Raw genomic sequence first — 19,335 nt, 5'->3', positions numbered from 1 at the left:
AGGAGAAAGCATCACTCAAGCTTGGCGGAGGCTTAAGTCAATGTTATATTCATGCCCCAATCATGATCTCTCAAGAGAAATTATTATTCAAAAAATTTATGCTCGGCTTTCTCTCAATAATCGCTCCATCCTCGATACTTCTTGTACTGGTTCTTTTATGATGAAGACTATTGAATTCAAATGGGATTTATTGGAGAGAATTAAATTCAACTCTAAAGACTGGGATCTCGACGAAGGTAAGGAGTCAGGTATAACCCCAAAGTTTGATTGTGTTAAATCTTTTATGGATACCGATGTTTTCCGTGAATTTAGCACTAAATATGGACCTGGCTCTGAGATAGTAGCTTCTTTCTGTGAATCCTTTGCTACTCATGTTGATCTCCCTAAGGAGAAGTGGTTTAAATATAATCCTCCTATTGAAGTAAAAGTAGTTGCACCTATTAAAGTTGAAGAAAAGACTATCACTTATAATGATTCTGTTGTTCCTACCGCTTATATTGAGAAACCACCTTTCCCTGTTAGAATAAAGGATCATGCCAAGGCTTCAACTTTGGTTCGTAAGAGTAATACTAGAACACCTACACCCCCTGAGCAAATTAAAGTTGAACCTAGTGTTGCTATGGTTAAAGATCTCTTGGCTGATAATATTGATGGGCATGCTATTCACTTCTGTGATGAAGCTGCTAGAATTGCTAGACCCGACACTAAAAATAAACATAGACCTGTTGTAGGCATGCCTGTTATTTCTGTTAAAATAGGAGATCATTGCTATCATGTCTTATGTGATATGGGTGCTAGTGCAAGTGCAATACCTCATTCCTTATATAAAGAAATTATGCATGATATTGCACCTGCTGAGATAGAGGAAATTGATGTTACAATTAAGCTTGCCAATAGAGACACTATTTCAGTAGTTGGGATTGTTAGAGATGTTGAAGTCTTGTGTGGGAAAGTTAATTATCCTACTGATTTTCTTGTTCTTGGTTCCCCATAAGATAACTTTTGTCCCATTATATTTGGCAGACCCTTCTTGAATACTGTTAATGCTAGGATAGATTGCAAAAATGATGTTGTTACTATTGGTTTGGGGGATATGTCTCATGAGTTTAATTTTGCTAAATTTTGTAGACAACCCCATGATAAAGAATTGCCTAGTAAAGATGAAATTATTGGTCTTGCTTCTATTGTCGTTCTTCCTAATGATCCTTTAGGACAATATTTGCTCGATCATGAAAATGATATGTTTATGAATGAAAGAAGGGAAATAGATGAAGTATTCTTTAAATAGGGACCTATTTTGAAACACAACTTGCCTGTTGAAATCCTAGGGGATCCTCCACCACCTAAGGGTGGTCCCGTGTTTGAGCTTAAACCTTTACCTGATACTCTTAAATATGCTTATCTTGATGAGAAAGAGATATATCCTGTTACTATTAGTGCTAACCTTTCAGAGCATGAAGAAAAGAAATTATTGAAAACTTTGAAGAAGCACCATGCTGCTATTGGATATACTCTTGATGATCTTAAGGGCATTAGTCCCACTCTATGCCAGCACAAAATAAAATTGGAGAAAGACGCTAAACCGGTTGTTGATCACCAACGGCGGTTAAATCCTAAGATGAAAGAAGTGGTAAGAAAAGAAATACTAAAGCTTCTGGAGGCAGGTATAATTTATCCCGTTGCTGATAGTCAGTGGGTAAGTCCTGTCCATTGTGTCCCTAAGAAGGGAGGTATTACTGTTGTTCCTAATGATAAAGATGAATTGATCCCACAAAGAATTGTTACAGGTTATAGAATGGTAATTGATTCTCGCAAATTAAATAAAGCTACTAAAAAGGATCATTACCTGTTACCTTTTATTGATCAAATGCTAGAAAGATTATCCAAACATACACATTTTTGCTTTCTAGATGGTTATTCTGGTTTCCCTCAAATAACTGTATCAAAAGAGGATCAATAAAAGACCACTTTTACCTGCCCTTTCGGTACTTTTGCTTATAGACGTATGCCTTTTGGTTTATGCAATGCACCTGCTACCTTTCAAAGATGTATGACTGCTATATTCTCTGACTTTTGTGAAAAGATTGTTGAGGTTTTCGTGGATGATTTCTCCGTTTATGGAACTTCTTTTGATGATTGCTTAAGCAATCTTGATCGAGTTTTGCAGAGATGTGAAGAAACTAATCTTGTCTTTAATTGGGAGAAGTGCCACTTTATGGTTAATGAAGGTATTGTATTGGGGCATAAAATTTCTGAAAGAGGTATTGAAGTTGATAAAGCTAAAGTTGATGCTATTGAAAAGATGTTGTGTCCTAAGGACATTAAAGGTATACGAAGTTTCCTTGGTCATGCCGGTTCTTACAGGAGGTTCATTAAAGACTTCTCAAAAATTTCTAGGCCTCTGACTAATCTCTTACAAAAAGGTGTTCCTTTTGTCTTTGATGATGATTGTGTAGAAGCATTTGAAATACTTAAGAAAGCCTTGATTTCTGCACCTATTGTTCAGCCACCTGATTGGAATTTACCCTTTGAAATTATGTGTGATGCTAGTGATTATGCTGTAGGGGCTGTTCTAGAACAAAAAGTTGATAAGAAATTAAATGTTATCCAATATGCTAGTAAGACTCTGGACAGTGCCCAGAGAAATTATGCTACTACTGAAAAAGAATTTTTAGCAGTTGTATTTGCTTGTGATAAGTTCAGACCTTATATTGCTGATTCTAAAGCAACTGTTCACATTGATCATGCTGCTATGAAATATCTTATGGAAAATAAAGACGCTAAACCTAGGCTTATTAGATGGGTTCTCTTGCTACAAGAATTTGATCTGCATATTATTGATAGAAAGGGAGCGGAGAACCCCGTTGCAGACAACTTATCTAGGTTAGAGAATGTTCTTGATGACCCACTACCTATTGATGATAGCTTTCCTGATGAACAATTAGTTGTCATAAATGCTTCTCGTACTGCTCCATGGTATGCTGATTATGCTAATTACATAGTTGCTAAATTTATACCACCTAGTTTCACATACCAGCAAAAGAAAAAGTTTTTCTATGTTTTAAGACATTACTTATGTGATGACCCACACCTTTATAAAGAAGGAGTAGATGGTATCATTAGACATTGTGTACCTGAGCATGAACAAGAACAGATCCTACGCAAGTGTCACTCTGAGGCTTATGGAGGACACCATGCTGGAGATAGAACTGCACATAAGGTATTTTAATCCAGTTTTTATTGGCCTACTCTTTTTAAGGATGCCCGTAAGTTTGTCTTGTCTTGTGATGAATGTCAAAGAATTGGTAATATTAGTAGATGTCAAGAAATGCCTATGAATTATTCACTTGTTATTTAACCATTTGATGTTTGGGGCTTTGATTATATGGGACCGTTTCCTTCCTCTAATGGGTATACTCATATTTTAGTTGCTGTTGATTACGTTACTAAGTGGGTAGAAGCTATTCGAACTAGTAGTGTTGATCATAACACCTCTATTAAGATGCTTAAAGAAGTTATTTTTCCGAGGTTTGGAGTCCCTAGATACTTAATGACTGATGGTGGTTCACATTTTATTCATGGTGCTTTTCATAAAATGCTTGCTAAGTACGATGTTAATCATAGAATTGCATCGCCATATCATCCACATTCTGGTGGTCAAGTAGAACTGAGTAATAGAGAGCTTAAATTAATTTTGCAAAAGACTGTTAATAGATCTAGAAAGAATTGGTCCAAGAAACTTGATGATGCATTATGGGCTTATAGAACTGCGTATAAAAATCCTATGGGTATGTCTCCGTATAAAATGGTTTATGGAAAAGCATGTCACTTACCTCTCGAACTAGAACATAAGGCATATTGGGCCATTAAAGAGCTCAATTATGATTTCAAACTTGTAGTGAGAAGAGGCTTTTTAATATTAGCTCACTTGATGAATGGAGAACCCAGGCCTATGAGAATGCCAAACTGTTTAAGGAAAAAGTTAAAAGATGGCATGACAAAAGGATACAAAAGCGCGAGTTTGATGTAGGTGATTATGTTTTGCTATACAAATCTCGTTTAAGATTTTTTGCAGGCAAACTCCTCTCAAAATAGGATGGTCCTTACATTATCGAGGAGGTCTATCGTTCTAGTGCCATAAAAATCAACAACTTCGAAGGCACAAATCCGAGGGTGGTGAACGGTCAAAGAATCAAACATTATATCTCAGGTAATCCTATAAATGTTGAAACTAATGTTATCGAAACCGTAACCCCGGAGGAATACATAAAGGACACTTTCCAGAACATTTCAGACACTGAAAAGGAATAGGTATGAGGTACGGTAAGTAAACCGATTCCAAAATAGTTCTAATAGCAATTTTTCTCCATTTTGGAATATTTAAGGAAATATGAAAATAAGAAGCTGTCCGGGAAGGACACGAGGCTTCCACGAGGGTGGAGGGGCGCCCTACTCCCCTTGGGCAAGCCCCCTGCCTCGTGGGCAACTCGTGTGCTCTCCGGACTCTGATTTCTTGCATGATACTTCTTTCGGTCGATATAAATTCATTATATAATCTCCCGAAGGTTTTGATCACCATACCACGCAAATATCTCCTTTTTTTGTTTTGAGCTGTTTTCTGCAAGGGTTGTCAAGGCCAGGAATCATGTCGTCTCCCTCCTCCAACAATGAGGGCAACGATGCTTGGCTAATGAAGATAGAGCTGAAGAGAGGAGAACCCGAGGAGATCAACAAGGATGATGGGATCAAGAAGGCCATGGGAGATCAAGTTCCGGCAATAGAAGACGAAGACATCCTTCAACCTCATCACAATCTCCTTACCCCAACGGAGATTGAAGCTTTCAAGATGATTGAGTTAGCTCGCATTCAAAACAAGTATCTCACAAGTGAAAATATTTTGTTGAAGGAGCATATCATCGCACTCAAGGGCATCATCTACAAATTGGAGGATCTCCTACGCTCGATGTGCGACTATCCATTATCGCCATCATCCTCTTCACCAACAAAGAAGAACTGAGTATCGGGTATGGGAACTCCCCTTGGCAACTGCCAAGCTTGGGGGAGGTTCCCCAGTATCGTATCACCATCACACCTTTTTATCTTTACCATTTTTCTTAGTTCGATCCTTTTGCTTATATCTTGATCTAGTAGAATAAAGTTTTAGTATGATCTAGTTTTGAGTTTTTCTTTATGATCCTTCTATGTAATCGAGTCCGTGAGCTATATATAATAAATAATAGTGTTGAGTCAAGGGATTTTGCTATCTTGATATGATCTTGAGGGAATAGAAATAAAAGAGAAGATAAAGAATAAAAAGAAATAAAGAGATCATATTGATCTTATGGAGAGTAATGACTTCACATATAGAGAGTATAATGAATAAAAGTTGTTGGGAGTTGACAAACATAGTTTTGGTCATCGTTGCAATTAATAGGAAGTAATAAAGAAAGAGAGGTTTTCACATATAAACATACTATCTTGGACATCTTTTATGATTGTGAGCACTCATTAAAATATGACATGCTAAAAAGTTGAGGTTGGACAAGGAAGACATCATAATGGGTTATGCTTTCTTACATCCGAAATAAATTTTATTGTCATGGATCATCCAACATGTTGGCTTGTCTTTCCCTCTCATGCTAACCGAATTCTTTGCGCCAAGTAGAGATACTACTTGTGCTTCCAAATATCCTTAAACCTAATTTTGCCATGAGAGTCCACCATACCTACCTATGGATTGAGTAAGATCCTTCAAGTAAGTTGTCATTGTTGCAATCAATAAAAATTGCTCTCTAAATATGTATGATTTATTAGTGTGGAGAAAATAAGATTTATACGATCTTGTGATGTGGAAGAAATAAAAGCGACGGGCTGCATAATAAAGGTCCATATCACAAGTGGCAATATAAAGTGACGTTCTTTTGCATTAAGATTTCGTGCATCCAACCATAAATGCACATGACAAACTCTGCTTCCCTCTGCGAAGGGCCTATCATTTATTCTTGTCTTATACTTCATACAAGAGTCATGGTGATTTTCACCTTTCCTTTTTACATTTTATCCTTTGGCAAGCACAATGTGTTGGAAAGATCATGATATATATAGCTAATTGGATGTGAGTTTTCATGAACTATTATTGTTGACATTACCCCTGAGGTAAAAGGTTGGGAGGCAAAACTATAAGCCCCTATCTTTCTCTGTGTCCGATTAAAACTTCATACCCATAAGTATTGCGTGAGTGTTAGCAATTGTGAAAGACTAAATGATAGTTGAGTATGTGAAATTGCTGAAAAGCTCTTATATTGACTCTCTCCGATGTTATGATAAATTGCAATTGCTTCAATGACTGAGATTATAGTTTGTTAGCTTTCAATGAAGTTTCCGATTCATACTTGAAATTGTGAATGAATTGTTACTTTAGCATAAGAAATTATATGACAATATATATATATATATGTTGTTATGAGAATGATCATGATGCGCTCATGTCCGTATTTTATTTTATCGACACCTCTATCTCTAAACATGTGGACATATTTTTCGATTTCGGTTTCCGCTTGAGGACAAGCGAGGTCTAATCTTGGGGGAGTTGATACGTCAATTTTGCATCATGCTTTTATATCAATATTTATTGCATTATGGGCTATTATTGTTGGGGAACGTAGTAATTTCAAAAAAATTCCTACACACACACAGGATCATGGTGATGCATAGCAACGAGAGGGGAGAGTGTGTCCACGTACCCTCGTAGATCGAAAGCGGAAGCGTTAGCACAACGTGGTTGATGTAGTCGTACGTCTTCACGATCCGACCGATTCAAGTACCGAACGCATGGCACCTCTGAGTTCAGCACACGTTCAACTCGATGACGTCCCGCGAGCTCCAATCCAGCAGAGCTTCACTGGAGAGTTTCGTCAGCACGACGGCGTGGTGACGGTGATGATGTTGCTACCGACGCAGGGCTTCGCCTAAGCACTACTACGATATAACCAAGGTGGAATATGGTGGAGGGGGGCACCGCACACGGCTAAGAGATCAATAGATCAATTGTTGTTTCTCCAAGGGTTGCCCCCTCCTCGTATATAAAGGAGGGAGAGGAGGAGGGGGCGGCCAAGGAGGAGGAGGCGCGCCCAAGGGGGGCAATCCTACTCCAAGTAGGATTCCCCTCTTTCCTAGTCCTAGTAGGAGAGGGGAAGGAAGGGGAGGAGAATAAGAAGGAAAGGGGGGCCGACTCCCTAGTCCAATTCGGTTTGTGTCGGCTTTCTGGGAACGGGGGTCCCTAGACTTGCCTGCCTGCGGCCCACGGCATGGCTATGCTAGCAGGCCTGTACGGCCCATCTTAGTCAACAAGGCATTCAAGACCCTCGCGAGGCAGGCAACGTAAGACCTCCTCAGGAGCAGCCTCTCCAGGCAGGCTCACGAGGAGCGGAGATATAAAGGCGGGGAAAACCTCGCGAGGCTCTCGTGACGTGATCCATGACGATCGACACCAGGCGGGCGCCAGGCGGGCGCCAGCGCGCGCATCGTCCTTGTTTCCTCTTTGGTGCTGAGGGGCGAGCGTAGGCGCGGAGTACCGGGGCATCAGGCAAAGGTTTCCATATTAGTGCAACGAGACCAAGACCAGCAGGCCAGTAGGACGGAGGTCACCGTGGAGCCCAAGACGGCGTCATGACCAGAGCCCTTTCGCAGGCGAAGACCGCTTTTGTCAGGATAGCTTGTACTAGCTGTCCCCTTTCAAATTGGCCGCCCTTGTTGGCTCCCTTCGCGCTCGATATTTGGGAAGAGGACCAGGGCCTATATAAGTAGAACTAGCCATCACAATAGGGACATCGAGTAGAGAGCTCACAAGCAAGCGAGCCTTGAGCCAATCCTTAGCCAAACACAGAACACAAGAACACCTCAACCTCAGGAGGTCGTTCTTCCCCTTGTACTGTTCTTCATCAGCCCAAGAGACAATCCACCACGACACACTGGAGTAGGGTATTACACCACAATGGTGGCCCGAACCAGTATAAATCTTGTGTCTTTGCGTTGTGAGTTCGTCGAGTTCATCTGCGAGATCTTAGCGAGCTAGGGCGTAGATCGGTTGGGAGGAAATCTCCGCGCGCACCCCAGTGTTCGAACCTTGAGGGTTTTGCCGGAACCTGTGATCCGACATTTGGCGTGCCAGGTAGGGGTGCGCCATAGCTTCCCTTCCGTCGATCGGCGCTCCGTCGCTCCGTCGTCTCCATGGCGAACGCTCGCCGCGCTCGAGCTGAGTGCCAGGGTGCCCTCACCGCCCGTGTTGCTCAGACGGCTCCCGTCGGCGGGCCACCTCGTCGCTCTCTGTCACCTGCCGCCAACGCCCCCACTGGCCCGGCGGGGAACGAGCAGCAAGCGTCCTCGCGGCACCCCTCGGTGCGGTAGGACGACCGCACCGCCACTCTATCGCTGACCCCAGCCGGGTCATCGTCTCACGATCGTCGCGCTCCCGTGGATGCGCAGGCCACGCTCCTCATGGTGAACGATGTCCTGTGCTACCGCCCGGTCGACGACCTCTACGAGGAGTGGCTCAACCGCATCGCCGAGCTCGTCCGCGCCGCAGGGGGCTCCCCGACGCCGTCCCTCTCTCTGCCTCGACCTCCGCCAGCCACGGGCGACATGGCTCATGGAGCGCCTCCACCACCCCTGCCGCAAGATGGTGCCTTGGCACCAAGGCGCGTGACCCCACGACGTGACCCACCACGCCCGGTGCCCGCGCGCGAAGAGAGAAGCTGCCAAGAAATTCCTTGGCCGCGAGAAGCTGCACCTGCGCTCCCCGCGCCGCCTCGCCAAGACACCGCACTACCTGCGGTGGTGGCACGCGGGCCTCATCAAGACCAAGCTCCACCCCCGAGACGGGCCCCAGCAAGCACGGCCGGCTGCCGCGCCTTCACCCCCGAGCTGCGTAGTGTCGCCTGGCCGGGAAAGTTCAAGCCGGATCTGCCTCCTCGCTATGACGGCACCCTCGACCCCGCGGAGTTCTTTTAGCTCTACGAGCTGAGCATCGAGTCGGCCAACGGCGACGAGAAAGTCATGGCGAACTGGTTCCCAATGGCGCTCAAAGACGGCGCCCGTTTGTGGCTCTTGTACCTGCCTCAGGGCTCGATCTCCTCCTGGGACGAGATGCGCGACTGCTTCGTCGCCAACTTCTAGGGCACTCACGACCGCCCTCCGACCACGGGTGACCCGCGCCGCATCAAGCAACAACCAGGAGAGACCCTCCAGACGTACATCCAGCGTGTCAACAACACTTGCCTCAAGATCCCCAAGGTGACGGACGAGGCCATCATATCTATGTTCTCCGACGGCGTCCGCGACGTCAAGATGAAGGAGGAGCTGGCTATCCATGAGGAGCTGTGCACATCTCAGGAGCTGTTCAACCTGACGACCAAGTGCACAAGAGCTGAGGAGGGGCGCCTCTCCCTCCTCGAGCTGCCAGCTGCTGGCGCAGAGGAGAAGAAGTCCAAGGCCAAGGACGTGAAGCGCAAGGAAGCAGCCATGCTCGCAGCCATCGCCGGACACCAAGCGAGGCAGGGACCAGCCCGAGTCATCAAAGGGCAGCCGACCGTTCTGCGCCTTCCACAACCTGAACAACCACAACACCAGCGACTGTCAAGAGCTCAAAGCCATTCGCGAAGGATGCTTCGGTCGGTGCCCCGAGCGCAACGAACGGGGCTACGGCCGAGGAGGAGGACGTGGAGGCGGACGCTGGGACGACCGTGGCCCGCGCCAGGAGTGGCGCGACAGGCCTCGTGAGGACCGCTGGCAGGATCATCCTCGCGAGGGCGCCTGGAGGGACCAGCCTCGTGAGGATCGTCCTCAGGGCAACGCCGGTCTTCCCCTGCTACCGCCACCGCCAAGAAGGAATGATGACCACCATCAGGACGAGGGGGCTGGGGGCTTCCAGGAGCCGCGTGCAATCGCCTGCATCTTGGGCGGAGCTCAGGCCCCAGCCTCGCAACGTATCTTCAAACAGTTTGCTCGTGAAGTGAATGCAGTCCTCCCCAAGCTCGAGGCCACGCCCGCTCAGGTGGTCCCAGTGTGCCATCACCTTCAACTCGGCATATCAGCTCAAGTGCGCAGCCACCGCTGGCGCTCTCCCAATGCTTTGTTCACCAGTTATTAGCAACGTGCAAGTCACCAAGACCCTCATCGACGGCGGCGCAGGGCTCAACGTCTTGTCCGTCGACGCGTTCAATAACCTCCAAGTGCCATATGAGCAGCTTCAGCCTACCAAGCCTTTCTCAGGAGTGACCGATGGTTCCACCACATCGATAGGGCAGGTCTGCCTCCCTGTCACCTTCGGGGAACGCAAGAACTACCGCACCGAGCTCATCGACTTCGACGTCGCGCACATCTGTCTACCATACAACGCTATCCTTGGGTACCCAACCCTGGCCAAGTTCATGGCGGTGACACACCACAGCTACAACGTCCTCAAGATGCCAGGAAGTGGCAGAATTATCACAGTCCCGTGCGAAGAAAGGGACGCGGTGTGCTCCCTCGAGCGCGCTTTTCAAGCTGCAGCAATCGACGACCCCGACAGCAAGGGCGAGGGACCTCCTGAGGCTCTCCCCAAGAAGAAGAAGCAGCTGCACCGTGCAGGATCTCAGGAGGATGACGTCGTAACTGGAACCTCATCAGGATCAGCGCCCCGCTTCAGGGGCGCCTCCCTCCATCGCATAGGAAGGCGTGCCCGGCGCCCTCCTTGGGCAGGGCTCGGGGGCTCTCTTCTGGAGGGCCTCAGACCTTGCCAACATCATGAGGGAGGCGCTTGGGCACCACTTGGAGGTGTGCTTCGCCGCACATTTCCCTCAAGAGAACATAGGGCAAGGAGCGCCCACCACTCAGGAGTTCATCACCAATACCACTCAGGAACTGCAAGACGCAAGGGCCATGCGCGGCGACCGCCGTTCACGAGGCGCAGCTCCCCACCCAGGCGAGGATGTCGGGTTGCGCATCTGCATCGACGTTCCAGGGCTCAACAGGGCTGCATCTCAGGAGCTTTTCTGGCCTTCGCGCGTGGGCCAAAGTGAGGGTCCACCGCACAGCTACGTTCGCATGCCTTTTAGCTTGCCGAGCGTGTCGTTCGTCTACCAGCGCAACTTGCAGCGCGCCCTGGCGGCTCAGGAGGCCAGGTACCGCGCCGTCCTGGCGGAGATGGAGACGGTCCTCAGGGAACCACCTGAGCCCCCAGAGCCTCCCGAGGCTCAGGGCCCCGGTGGCTCGTGAGGAGCTACCCCTTCGTAGCACGCCTTCAGCTGCACCAACTCTCCTTCGTCAAAGAAACCAGGTGACATTTTCCAAGTTCATTTAGCTGGGAGTGCCCCTCGGGCTGCATTATTCCCAGGCCGCGTGGGTCCGTCCCTCTGGCATGTATCCCCATTGCTTATGTCTTTAGTTTACCCTGTTGGGGGCGCCCCTTGGGCTGCATCATCCCCAAGCCGCTCGGGCCTGACCCAGTGGCATGTATCTTTCTACATTTACCCAAGCTGATTTGCCTTCCATGCTTAATCTGCCTATGATTGTCACCTGCCCGAGTACCACCTGCTCGATCGTCGCCTCCCACGGGGCCTTCTCCCACTGGCACGGCGCTGGTGCATGGGTCCGTCCCTGCCACGTCGACAAACCTGAGCGGTCGAGCTCTGGCTCGCGGCACGCCCCGCGCACGCCACCTCATTAGGCCCTCAGTGCCTTCATCTCCTCACAGAGCAACAAGTGGCAGACTGGCAACCATAATGGCAAAACCGTGTTTCTCGTTGTGCTGGCTCACAGGAATATCACGAGGATAGCACCAGGCGGCACCGCGAGCTCCCACCTCTTCCATGTAATCCGCTTGCACGTTTAAAAGGGGGGCTCCTGAGCATCGCGACTCAAGAGCTCTTACTGGCTCTCCGTCCCTCACCCCTGCCCTTGTCCACAGCATCACGACCTGGCATACCAGCGGCGGCTGAGCTCACTCAAGGGCCGGGACCTGAGTACGTAGAGCACGAAGGAAAGCATTGGAAGGGGGAGGACCCGTACGGGCCTAACCTAGCTACGCTGCGGATGATTGCGCACAGGTCTGGCGCAGCGCGGAGAATCGACCCCGAGCTGCCAAGATAAGTCACGAGCTCGGAACAACTAAGTTGTTGGAACCTAGGCATTAAGCTCGCCGCATCCCTGTTGCGGCCACGTCTCATCCCTTTCTTGCCTTACCATAGTTGCTTGAGTGCTAAGGGGGGCCTCCCAAGCATCACGCCTCAGGGGATCTTACTGGACCTCGGGACACTCACCTCCTGGCCTTGACCACGGCACGCGACCAGGCATACCAGCGACGGCTGCAGCCTGCCTCGGGACCGGGACCTGTCAGCGTAGAGCACCAAGCTATTGCGAGGTTGGAAAGGGGAGACCGAGCCTAAACAGGACATGCGTCCGCAAATTTTCATAACAGGGAATATATACACAAAAGACATTACAGACCCTTTACACACCCCCACGAGGTACTTCATGATTCTTCGCAGGGAAAAAACGAGAACTAAGAGGAATCCTATCTACACCCTCCCGTGGGAGAAGTGTAACGCCCTCGATGCGTCCATATCTCCCACATGTCGAAGAACAACTTAGAGGCATAACCGCATTGAAAGCAATGTCGCAAGTGAGGTAATGTTCACCACAACCCATGTAAATAAATAAAGGGGAAAGGTACATAGTTGACTTACACTCGCCATGTCACACAAATACATAAATAACATTACATTCATCCAAATACACTCAAGGTCCGACTACGGAACCAAAATGAAGATAAACCCCAAATGCAACATAGTCCCCGATCGCCCCAACTAGGCACCACTACTGATCATCTGGGAAAGACACGTAGTAACGACGAGAGTCTTCATCAAACTCCCACTTGAGCTCGGTCATATCATCTAGAGAGGTATCATCGGTCCCTGCATCTGGTTTTGGAAGTAATCTGTGAGTCATGGGGACTCAGCAATCTCACACCGTCGCGATCAAGACTATTTAAGATTAAAGGTATGGTGAAAGGTATGAAGTGGAGCTGCAGCAAGCGACTAGCATATATGGTGGCTAACATACGCAAATGAGAGCGAGAAGAGAAGGCAAAAGCACGGACGAACAACTATGATCAAGAAGTGATCCTAGAACAACCTACGTCAAGCATTACTCCAACGCCGTGTTCACTTCCCGGACTCCGCCGAGAAGAGACCATCACGGCTACACACGCGGTTGATGCATTTTAATTAAGTTAAGTTCAAGTCTTCTACAACTGGACATTAACAAATTCCCATCTGCCCATAACCGCGGGCACGGCTTTGAAAAGTTCAAATCCCTGCAGGGGAGTCCCAACTTAGCCCATCACAAGCTCTCATGGTCAATGAAGGATATTCCTTCTCCCAAGACAATCCGATCAGACTCGGCATCCCGGTTACAAGACATCCTCGACAATGGTAAAACAAGTCCAGCAACACCACCCGAATGTGCCGACAAATCCCGATAGGAGCTACACATATCTCGTTCTCAGGGCACACTCAGATGAGACTAGCTACGAGTAAAACCAACCCTCAAGTTTCCCCGAGGTGGCCCTGCAGGCAGCTCAGTTTGGACCAACACTCAGAGGAGCACTGGCCCGGGGGGGTTTAAATAAAATGACCCTTGGGCTCCGGAAACCCAAGGGAAAAAGAGGCTAGGTGGCGAATGGTAAAACCAAGGTTGGGCATTGCTGGAGGAGTTTTATTCAAGGCGAACTGTCAAGGGGTTCCCATTATAACCCAACCGTGTAAGGAACGCGAAATCCGAGAACATAACACCGATATGATGGAAACTAGGGTGGCAAGAGTGGAACAAAACACCAGGCATAAGGCCGAGCCTTCCACCCTTTACCAAGTATATAGGTGCATTAAGATAATCAAGATAATATGGTGATATCCCAACAATAAACAAGTTCTAACAAGGAACGATCTCCAATCTTCACCTGCAACTAGAAACGCTATAAGAGGGGCTGAGCAAAGCGGTAACATAGCCAAACAACGGTTCGCTAGGACAAGGTGGGTTAGAGGTTTGGCATGGCAATATGGGAGGTATGATAAGCAAGTGGTAGGTATCGTAGCATAGGCATAGCAAAAGAGCGAGCATCTAGCAAGCAAAGATAGAAGTGATTTCGAGGGTATGGTCATCTTGCCTGCAAAGTTCTCAGAGTTGCCTTGATCCTCGTAAGCGTACTCAACGGGCTCCTCGTTCACGTACTCGTCTCCCGGCTCTACCCAAACAAGAACAATAAGCAAAAAGGAACACAATCAACCACGTGCAATGCTCAAGCAACATGATGCAAACATGGTATGATATGCGGGATGCGGTATGTGAAGCATATGCAAGATTTGGAAAATAATGAATGAACCCTGCCTCGACTTGGAAATCCAAGAGTGCCACTGGAAAGGTGAGTTGATTTCGGTTGAAATCGATATAAAGATCACCGGAATCGGATGCACGGTTTGGAAATGGCAAGCAAAACAAATATGGCACCGGTCTGCGATAAACAACAAGTAGCCATCTGAATGCATCAAGATAAATATGCTACAGCACCCAAACATGGCAAAAAAATACATGGAAGGGATCCACTCATGATGCTTGACAAAAGATGGACACTGAGCTATGGCTAATTCACTCATTAACAGGTTCAAACAAACATGGCAAAAGTGCAAAAGATTACATGTTACAAACTTAGTGAAAATAACAAGTCAGGAATTTATCATCAGGAAGCAATCTTTAGAGCATGAAAAATACATGATACAGGAACATATCATGGCAAAGCAAGACATGGCATGAAGCTACTCAAAGCATATAACAAAGGTCCCTTAGTGACCATGAGCCAAAAGGGATCAAAAATACAATTGCAACGATGTGAGCATAGCAAAAACATAAACAAATTCAGACTTAGTGAAAAACTAGAGCATGCAAAACAGTTAACAAGTAGGCATGTTTACGAGCTCGATGCACTCACTACGAGGCATTGCATGATAATCTAAGCATACACCCAATAAATAGACATGGCATAGAAGCTAGACATGGCAAGAACAACAACATAGCATGCACGGATCAACAACAACAAGCTCGGCAAAATTGCTAAACATGTTAACAATCTGTCAGGAACATTTTATAGCAAAAGTAGAGCTCGATTGACTCAAGCTAGGGTGCTCCATAATTTCAAACAAAGACATGGATGGATAGAGCACAACATTATCTACAAAACATCCTTACTAATCATTCCCAAAAGATGCACGGATCACTAGGAAACAACATGAACATATGGCATAAAAACAATACCAGGACAAGGACTTGGTGAAATTCTAAGTCCCTGAAATCAGCATAATTGGGTAAGCTACTTTGCATGCTTGTGCTAGTCACCACAAAGATCACAAAAATACATGGCATACACCCCTGTAAAGATGGCATGGCATTCTTCAAAACACATGTAGAGCTCAGGACCATATCATGCGCACATCAATCATGGCAAAAATGACAAAAGGGCATTTGCTGAAACAGATCTGAAACAATCATCACATAGCCCTCTTCCAACAGCATTTCAGGCATCAAGATCAGCTCAAATGAAAATGATGCAATGAGATGAAATGATGTACTCGTCGAGATGAACATTTTGATATGCTACACACATGAATCGGAGCTACGGATGCAAAAAATAATTAGGAGGGGGGCAAATGTCAATCAGATCTGGATCGGATCTAGGGTTTGGCACTGTAGCAGCATGAGTCTCGAGGTTCGCCGGAAATGGACGTCGCGGTGGCCGGGGTCGGAGAAGCTTGCCGGCGCGAGGGGGCTTGCCGGCCGTAGCTCGGGGCGCGGTGGCCGGAGCGACGGCGAGGAGGTGGCGAGGAGGCGGCGTCGGCGCGGCGATGGCGGGCGGCGAGCCGAGGCGGCGGCACGGGCGGTCGCCGGCGCGGTTGGCGGTGGTGGTCGGCGCCGGAGATGGGCAGCGGGCCGGCGCGGGAAGGCGGGTGGCGGCGCGGGGCGCGACCCGGGAGGCGGTGCGGGAGGGCCCGCCCCGGGCTTCGGCGGGCCGGCAGCGGGGGATGCGGCTGGGCCAACGGAGGCGTGACACGTGGTGGCGGCGGCTAGCCGGACATGTCCGTCGGTGGGATTTTGTCCGGCGGCGGCGGGTGTAGATTTTTAGGGGTTAGGGGAAGAGGAGATCCGGGATTTCGTGGAGGGGTCTATTTATAGAGGTAGGAGGAGCTAGGAAGCTCCAAATGAGGTGCGGTTTTCGGCCACGCGATCGTGATCGAACGATCTAGATGATGGAGGAGGTTTAGGTGGGTTTTGGGGCACTTTTGAGGGGTGTTGGGCTGCAACACACACGAGGCCTTTTCGGTCCCTCGGTTAACCGTTGGAGTATCAAACGAAGTCCAAATGGCACGAAACTTGACAGGCGGTCTATCGGTAGTAAACCAAGCCCGCATGGCAAGTCTCGGTCCAATCCGAAAACGTTTAACCCCCACACATGAAAAGAGGTAGAAAGGGAAACCGGAGGACATAGGAGGCGCCGGAATGCAAAACGGACAGCGGGGAAAATGCTCGGATGCATGAGACGAACACGTATGCAAATGTAATGCGCATGATGACATGATATGAGATGCATGACAAAGACAAAAACACACGGAGGCAAAAAACCCGACAACGAGGAAATAAAATAACTTAGTGCCAGAAACGGCAAGAGTTGGAGTACAAATAAGGTAAATTACATCCGGGGTGTTACAACACTCCACCACTATGAAATGATCTAGTCCCGAGATCTAGGACTGGAAAACTCCGGGTACTCAGAATGGAGGTGATCCTCGCGTTCCCAGGTGGCTTCACGGTCGGAATGATGTGACCACTTGACTTTCAGGAATTTGATTGACTTGTTGCGAGTCTTGCGCTCAGTTTTTTCAAGAATAGCAACGGGGTGCTCATGATAAGACATGTCTTCTTGGAGATCAATGTCTTCGAAGTTGATGGTGCGGTCAGGAGTCTTGAAACACTTGCGGAGTTGAGAGACATGAAACACGTCGTGCACGTTTGCAAAGTTGGAGGGAAGCTCAAGTTGATAGGCGAGATCGCCTCTCTTGCTGACGATCTTGAAAGGACCCATGTATCTAGGGGCAAGCTTCCCTTTGATACCGAAGCAATGAGTACCTTTCATTGGAGAGACACGGAGGTAGACATGGTCTTTGATCTTGAAAGAAAAGTCACGATGCTTGCTATCATAGTAACTCTTCTGGCACGATTGCGCGACTTTGAGATTATCACGAATGACTTTGCACATCTCTTCTGCCTCTGTGATCAAGTCATTGCCAAGAAGTTAACGTTCACCAGTCTCTGACCAGTTAAGAGGAGTACGACACTTGCTGCCATAGAGAATCTCGAATGGGGCCTTGCCCGAACTCGCTTGGAAGCTGTTGTTGTAGGAGAACTCGGCATATGGAAGACAATCTTCCCACTTCATGCTGAAAGAGATGACGCAAGCCCTGAGCATATCTTCAAGAATCTGATTTACTCGCTCGACTTGGCCACTAGTTTGAGGATGAAAAGCTATGCTGAAGCGAATGTTGGTGCCCATGGCTTTCTGGAAAGAATCCCAAAACTTAGAGGTGAAGATGCTGCCACGATCTGAAGATATCAATTGTGGAATGCCGTGCAGCGAGACAATCCGGGAGGTACATAGCTCTGCCAATTGAGCTGCTGTGATAGATTCTTTGATAGGAAGAAAATGAGCCACTTTAGTGAGTTTGTCGATGACAATGAAGATAGCATCATTGCCACTCTTGGACTTTGGAAATCTAGTCACGAAGTCCATCTCAATATGGTCAAACTTCCATTCTGGAATGGCAAGAGGTTGGAGGAGACCAGCTGGTCATTGGTGTTCTACTTTCACTCTTCTACAGACATCACATTCATTCACGAACTGAGCAATCTCGCACTTCATTCGAGTCCACCAATACGATTGCTTGAGGTCCTGGTACATATTTGTACTTCCAGGGTGGATAGAGAGGAGTGAATTGTGAGCCTCGTTCATAATGACTTTGCAAAGGTCACCTTTAGGCACAACCATGCGATCCTCGAAGAATAGAGTATCCTTGTCATCAATGCTATAGCACTTGTACTTGGGTTGACTCTTGGCAATCCCAATCTTCACCTTCTTCACCATAGCATTACGAAGTTGAGCCTCGCGAATCTGATCTTCCAAGGTAGGAGAGACTTGGAGGTTTGCCAGAAATCCTTGAGGAACAACTTGAAGGTTGAGTTTGTGGAAAGCTTCAGAAAGCTCGGGTTGGTAAGGCTTGAGAATCAAACTGTTGCAGTAAGCCTTCCTGCTCAATGCGTCAGCAATTACATTGGCCTTGCCTGGAGTAGATTCGATACTCGGATTATACTCTTGAATCATTTCGACCCAACGAGTCTGCCTGAGGTTGAGATTAGGCTGAGTGAAGATGTACTTGAGACTCTTGTGGTCAGTGAAGATGTCCACTTTTCGTCCCAATAAGAGATGTCTCCAAGTTAAAAGAGCAAGAATAGCTGCCGCCAACTCGAGGTCATGAGTGGGGTAGTTCTTTTCGTTGGGCTTCAACTGGCGAGAGGTATAGGCCACAACTTTCTTCTCTTGCATCAACACTGCACCAAGACCTTGAAGGGAAGCATCATAGAAGACCTCGAACGGTTTGGATTCATCAGGAGGAGTCAGAACTTGAGCAGTGACTAACTTCTCTTTCAGGGTGTTGAAAGCGATGTCCCATTCAGGAGACCAGACGTACTTCACATGCTTCCGGAGAAGGTTGGAAGGAGGCTTCGTGATCTTAAAGAAGTTCTCAACGAACCTTCGACAATAGCTTGCGAGACCAAGGAAGCTGCGGAGTTGCTTCACATTCTGAGGTGGTTCCCAATTCACAATTGCAGACACCTTCTCAGGATTAACCGCTATGCCCTTGGTAGAGATGATATGCCCAAGGTAGAGAACCTCATCGAGCCAAAACTCGCACTTTGAAAACTTGGCATAGAACTAATGTTCTCTGAGCTTATCTAGCACCAAACACAAGTGCTTGGCATGATCCTCCTTGTTCTTGGAAAAGACCAAAATGTCATCGAGGTAGACCAAGACGAAGTCATTTGTGTAGGCATTGAAGATGAAGTTCATCATGCGAGAGAATGTTGGCGGAGCGTTGACGAGGCCGAAAGACATGACAGTATATTCATATGAACCATAGCTTGTTCTGAATGCTGTCTTGGGGATATCTTCTTCACGAATGCGAATCTGGTGATAGCCCA

Source organism: Triticum urartu, chromosome 1 (genome assembly GCF_003073215.2).
Source record: "Triticum urartu cultivar G1812 chromosome 1, Tu2.1, whole genome shotgun sequence".
NCBI classification, from domain to species: Eukaryota; Viridiplantae; Streptophyta; class Magnoliopsida; order Poales; family Poaceae; genus Triticum; species Triticum urartu.
The sequence above is the reverse complement of the archived record's forward strand: the minus strand, read 5'-3'. Positions refer to the sequence as shown.